We start from the raw sequence: 6,768 nt of genomic DNA, 5'->3' as shown, positions 1-6,768 counted from the left end.
TGGCCACGGGTCACTTGGAAGCCAGCAGAGGTTAGGCCCACTCAACCCGCCCGGCTCGCACACGCACGCACGCACACACGCACGCACACACACAGAGCAGAGGTATAGGGTAACATGTAGGACCCACTCAGCCTGGAAAATGCAGAGGAGCCTGGGTTCCCCAGGACAGGATGGATAGATAGATAGATAGATAGAGAGAGAGAGAGGGAGGTCTTTATCTTTCTCTCTTCTTTTGGGGGAGTGCTGGGGATCCAACCCAGGGACATTCTACCTAGAAGCTACACCCCCAGCCCTACTTTTGAAATAGGATCTCATAAAGTTGCCAAGGTCCTTGTTAAGGTGCCTGGCCACAAACCCCAAACCCGTGATCCTCCTGTTTCAGCCTCCAAGTACTGAGGTTGTAAGCGTGCGCCACTGTGCTGGGCCCTGGGATACAAACTCTTAGTGCCTGGGTGGGGGTGCAGGACCTGCAGGGGCCCAAGGCAGCTTCTGGCCCAGGATTCCTGGGAGATGCCGCTTTTGTCCAGAGGCCCGAAGGATCTAGAAGGAAGCCGGAGAGGCATTCTTGGCCCCAGGGAGCTCTGGGGAAAGGCTGGGAGATGGGAGAGATGCAGGAGCCCTGAAAGAGCTCAGGAGGCCTGAGGGGCCCAAGAGGGTGGGAGGACGAGGCAGTCTTAGCCCTGGTGCAGAGAGGGGTAGCAGCGTTTGTGGGTGAAAGAGGTGCTGGGGCCATGCCTGGAGGAGATTCGGGTTTAGATTCCTGCTAGAGAGACCAACAGCAGGGGCGGTTAGGAGCAGCCAGGGAGGTGGGACCTTCCAGCTTTTGATGGGCTGGGAGCCAGCTCCGGGGCAGGTCGGGCAGGAGGAACCTCCTCCTGGCCCTGGGCCCGGGTCCTCCTCGCTGCCTCCCCCGCCTTGCCTTGGTGCTGCTGCAGGCTGGCCTTGCCCCCCCCCCCCACTCCCCCTCACCAGGCCAGGATCTGAGGATCCGGTTCCCGGGCCAGAGAGCAGGCGGCGCCTGGGGCAGGGGAGATGAGGAAACCAGAAAGTGGGGAAACCTGAGCCAGGCTGGGCTGGGCGGGCCGGGGCCTGCTCCGCCTGCTGGGCCGGGAAACAGGTTCCCCCGACAGTGGGGCCGGTGGGGGGCGGGGTGGGGGTGCCCTGTAGCCCCCACCTTCCTCCAGGGCTGGCGGGTGGGTGCAGAGGCTCAGGCCTCCCAAGTCCAGTCTTCAGAGGCAGAGTCCAGAGGGGCGGGGTCTCTCTGAGGCTGCCCAGCGTGGGCACTGCATCCTGGACAGAGGATGAGGTCCAGGGGCTGCTGCAGAGGCTGGAGGAGGAGCAGGCGCGCTGGGCTGGGGCGTGCGAGCTGACAGGCTCTCCTGCCTCTGCAGGAGCAGTCAGCCAGGCTGGGGCCCCGCCAGCTTCTTCCCAACTGGGACCCCACTGTTGGCCAGAGCCCCCCAGAAGTCCCAGGGCTACAGTGAGGACAGGGCCGCACTCCTCGGCACGTTACGCAGGGCCCACCTGGGAAGGGAGAGGCCGGCCCCAGGAGGGGTCCCCACACGTTAGGTCTGAGGGGAGCCAGACTTGGTCTGTCTGTGTGATCACGTTGGTACCACTGTGGGCCAGGGGATGCCTGGCCAACGAAAAGTCTGTCTGTCTACCTGGCAGGCAGAACGGGAACAGCTGAGGACAGTGGGACCTGGGGCGGCAGGGAGCACATCGGGCGGGCGGGGACAGCGGTCCAGAGGAGCAAGAGGCCTGGGTGGATGGCACTGAGGTCTCCTTCTGTCCTCCTGGCTTCGGGGCTCGCAGTCCCTCCCGGAGCTGGGGCTGCAGGCAGGCCCGCTCTCGTGTTCATTCACTAAAGATTTATTGAAGCCAGGCACATGCCTGTAACCCCAGGACTTCTGAGATGAGACAGGAGGCTTGCAGGTTTGAGGCCAGTCCCGGCAGCTTGGCAAGACCCTGTTTCAAAGTCAAATATCAAACAGGTTTGGGAGTGTAGCTCAGAGGTAAAGTGTCCTGGGTTCAACTGCCAGCACCACAATAAGTACATCAAGGCTTACTGAACTCCCATGCCACGCGGGCTCTGGCCCTCACCTCTCCCCTGAGCGCCTGTCTGGAGCCAGCCGATGCTAGCCTGGTCCTTCCGAGCTAGGGTCTTCTCATCTTGCTCGTGAAGATGCAGCCCCCTCCAGGTGCCACCCTGCCTGTCCCTCTTCTCCACAGTGAAGACAGTAGGGTAGGGCCTGCTCCTTGGTTCATCTGTGGCGTACCCGGGGCAAATACCCATCAACCCTGTTGGCCGGTGGGGCCTCCCAACCCTAGTGCCCAGGGCTGGCTTCAAGGGATCTGTGGATCCCTGAACTTGAAGCCAAAATGGAAGAGGGCTACACAACATTTCTGCAAATCACACTGTGCAACAACATACCATGATGCCCGTGTGCCCAGTCCAGGCCCCATGCAGCACGAGGGCTTGGCGTGGACACAGGACTGCGGTGCCACCATGCCCTGTTGCTGATGCTGGAGGCCATGGCGGGTGGTGCCTCCTCGGTGTTCCTGGGACAGAGGCAGGCGATGAGGGGGATGATAGTCACCTACCGCGTCTTGCCTTTTCATGCCTGGTGCTGGGGATGGAACCCAGAGCCCTGAGCGGGCGAAACACACCCTGTACCCCCAAGCTACACTCCTACCACGCCAGTGTTTTGAGTCAAGAGGGACAGAGGGGAGAGACACCGGCGCTGTCCCTCAAGTCACCAGAGTCACCCCCAACCCAGCCGGTGCCCCCTCAGCTCAGGAGCCCGTGCAGGGAGCAGGCGGGCAGCACCCCACCCCTGAGCCAGGAGGCCCGCAGCAGGATCTCAATGCCCACCCCCTGCACTTGCCGGCACCCGGGACAGGGGCCCAGAGCCCTGCTCCTGGTAGGATTAGCCAGGAAGAGAAGGGGGGAGGAAGCCTCCGGACCGGACTGCCGAGGCCCAGGGAGGGCGGCGGGGAGGTGCTCTGGGGGCTGGGCTGAGCAGAGGACCCTTCCCAGGGCCAGGTGGCCCCTCTCTGGTTGCGGTCCCTCACCAGGCTTTTGGAAAGCAAGCGTCCCCGGCTCGTTCGGTCTCCCTGGGATACAGGGCTGCCAGGGGAGGGCAGTGGGAGCCGCTGGCCCGAAACAGCGGCGGGCTGGGTGCCGGACAGAGCCGAGGGGCAGCCCGCGCGGAGGTCCCGCGTGCCCGCCGTCCCAGGGGCTGCACCGCCACCTGCTGAGCGGCCCGGGCGGTCCCAGGCCCGGCGGCGCGGGGCTCGGGCGCGGGCCGGGGCGCGGCCGGCGGCGGGTGGGAGGCGGGAGCGCCAGGGTGCGCAGGTGAGCGCGGGCGGGCGGCTCCGGGCGCGCCGCCCTTCTCGCCGGGGACTCGAGGGCGCGCGTAAACACCCGGCGCGGCGCGCGGCGTCTCCACGGAGAGACAAAGCCGGGCGGGGCGGGGCGCGGGCCGCCGATCGCCGCCTCCCGCGCGGCCCCCGCCCGGGAAGCCCGCGCCCCGCCCGCGGACAGGTGGAGCGGGGGCGGGGCGGCGGCGGGCGGGCCGCCGGGGGCGGGGCCGGGGCGGGGCCATGCAAATCGGCCCGCGGGCGGCCAATGGCCGGCGCTCCCCCGCGGCTCCCCGCGCCCCGTCCCGCCAGCGGCCGCGAGAGCCGAGCGGCGCGCCGACGAGCCGGCGGCCCGGGCCCGAGCAGCGCGAGCAGGGCCGGTGCGCCCGCGGACCGGCAGCCCGCCCGGCGCCGCGCTGGGGAATGCGCCCTGGGCGCGCCGGCCAGGGGGCGCCCGCTGCCCGCCCCGGGGGACGCGGCCCCGCGCGCCCCTGAGCCTTCCCATGGCCCGGGCCGGGGCCCGGGGCCTCGGCTGCTGACGTGCCCGCGCCGCCGAGCCGGGCGAGCCGCGGCCGCGGGGGTCGGGCGAGCGGCGGAGCGCGGGCAGGCCATGGCCCCGGGGGCCCGCTAGCGCCGCCGGCCCACGGGGAGCCGCTCGCCGCCCGGGCGCCCAGGCCCCGCCGCCACGGAGAGGTGAGTCCGCGGCCGGGGAGGGGGCGGCGCCGCCCCGCCCCGCCGGGACCCGCGGGCTGCAACTCCGCGCAAGTGCCCGGTGCGCCGGGCTCGGCCCGCGGGCTGCTGGGCCGGACCCTCCCCGGCCTCTGGCTGGGAGGGGGCTTGGGAGGGGCCCGCGGGGTCGCCAGTGCGCCAGCAACTTTTCTCCGCAAGGCTCTGCGCAAACCTTCGCCCTCACCCTCGCACCGTCGGAGCCCGGAGTTCCGATCCCGGTTGCCCCTCTCCGTTCCCTCTCCGCTCACGCGGGGGCAGCGCGCGCCCCCGGGGTGAGCCTGCCCAGCCTCAGCGTCCCTGCCCGAAGACCCGGGCCGTGGGAGGGAGCGCTGTAGGGCAGATCAGGGGGCAGGGCTGCCAGCCTGGAGGCTTTTTGGCCGGCGCTTTGCCCCCTGCCCCTTCTGCATCTTGGGCTGGCTTTCACAGCGAGGAGTCCTGCTTGGGTTTAGGGGCCCCCCATGTGGGGCGCAGGTGAGCCTGCAGTCAAGCCCCAGTGATGAGGTGGACAGGGACCACAGGGGCTTGGCGCTGGCCCCAGCATCTGGGAGTGGAGGGTATTGAGTGGCCCGGCACTCGGGTAGCACCGGCGAGAGCGTTCCCCTGGGCTGGAGCTGGGGTGGCCGGGTCCCTAACTCCTAATTCTGCAGATCGCAGCCTTTCGCCACCAGATCCTTAGCCCTACGGAGGCAACAAACTGAAGGCACTTGGTTGGGGACCCCTGCCCTTCTGAATTCCCCCCCTGTCTGCTCCCAGCAGCCGCTTTCCTAGTTGCAGAGATGAGGAAACTGTGTCCAGGCGTTGGGAGCCGACCCAGCCCAGGCTGTGGGATGGAGCTGGGGCCTCTCGCGGGGCTGCTCAGGGGGTGTGCCCAGGCCTCGTGGGGTTTGGTGTCTGGTCACCACTAGGGCCCCCGCACACCCACCCCTGCTGCTGCCCCTCGGCCCTGAAGGAGCCGGCCCGGAAGTGCGGAGGTGGGGGCCGGAGAGAAAGCCCAGCAGCCCAGCCTGGCCTGCTGCTCCGCATACCTCGGGGGAGGATGGAGCCAGGCCCAGGTGACCTTGACTGGGAAGCCCCGGCCACAAAAGCGGGGTTTCAGTCCCGGCTCTGCTGGGGCGGCTCGGCTTCCTGGTCCTTGAGGTGTGGGGGGAGGGGGAGCCAGTCGCCAGGAAGGAGCTCCAGGGGAGTTGTGTCTGAGGGGCTGGGTAGCGATGGGGTGCTTTTAATCACTTCCGCCCCGGTTCCCCCACAGCCCCAGCTCCTGTCTCCCTTCCATCGAGGCAGCTCCCGGCCCCCAGGAGCCCACCTCCCTTCCCTGAGGCCGGCTGCCCACCCCTCCCCCACCCTGAGCCTGGGAGGTCTGGATCGGGCTGGACGATCGGACCACCTGGCCCCCTGTCCCGCCCCCAGGTGCCTCCGGACCTCTTCCTCTGGCCGCCCCTTCCCTGCACCCCTTGCCAGCCCCAGCTCCTCGTTTCTTTGTTCAGGCGTCTCTCCTCCGTCCCTCCCTCTCTCCTCCCTCTCTCCTCCTCCCGCCCGCCCGCCTGCCTTCCTCCCTTGCTGCCTCCCGCCAGCTCTCCACCCCTCCTTCTGCGATCTCCTCCTGGTGGGCTCCCAGGTGGCGGTGGCTGTGCCTCCTCTGTCCACCCACCTGAGCTGGATCCCATCTGGAGGCTCTTGGGGGGCTGGGAGAGGGGAAGGGACTGTGGGAGCCCCCTCCCCCTCCCCTCGTTCCTTCCCTCCCCTTCCTTCCTTCCTTCCTTCCTTCCTTCCTTCCTTCCTTCCTTCCTTCTCCTCTCTGCCACCCCTAGGCTGCCTAAGATGCAGCCTGCCTGGACATGGGCCTCAGACCTCAGCCGCCTCGGTCACCTCTGAAGGCCTGTAGGGGCACTGTGGGAGGGTCCCCGCCTCCCTGGACACAGCGACTCCGGCCCTGTCCTTGGTGACCCTGACCTTGTCACTGTGACCGAGGATGCAGGAAAAATAAGATCAGGAGGAGGGCCCTGATGCACAGATCCAAAGCTCTCAGAGGCCAGGAGGGGACCTCCCGCTCCCCAGAGCCCCACCCGCCCCACTAGCAGGTCAGGTTCTTGAGCAAACTCTGCTTGCGGGGACCTGCGTGGGCATGCAGGCGTGGGTGTGTGGCTCTCCAAGACTCCAGTGGGGGCCTCCCCACTGTGCCCGGAGGGTGCTTCCTGCTAGGGGCACCACCGGTCAGGGGTCTGTTTCTGATGCCCCCGCCCCAGTGCCTGGGCTGGGGGCTAGGAGCACAGAGGTGCAGCAGGCATCCCAGGACCGGAGCGGGCTCCACAGTGCACAGAGTAGGCCGGGAGCCGGAGCTTCCTGTCCCAGCTCCCTGTCTGGGAGGCAGCAGCATGGTGCGCCTTGGCTGGGGAGGCAGGGTCACCGGGTGCTCAGGGGCAGGTGTGGGGCCTGCGTGTCCTGGGCAGCGGGGTGGGGGGTAGCAGGCTCCTTCTCACCCGCCCCCATCCCAGAGTCCTAGAAATGTGCCGGGCCCTGCTTCCCATGGGAGAAGGGAAGAGACAGGGCAGATCTGGGGGATGGGGCCCATGCTGGTGTTCTTGAGGCCCCCACCCCAGTGCTTCTGCGTGCCGGGGGGGACTTGGCGCCGGTTCGTGCCGGGAGGGAGCAATATGTTCTGACAACTGGTGCTGGGCT

The sequence above is a fragment of the Muscardinus avellanarius genome (genome assembly GCF_963383645.1).
Source record: "Muscardinus avellanarius genome assembly, chromosome: 5".
Taxonomy (NCBI): Eukaryota; Metazoa; Chordata; class Mammalia; order Rodentia; family Gliridae; genus Muscardinus; species Muscardinus avellanarius.
This window is presented reverse-complemented; position numbering follows the sequence as displayed.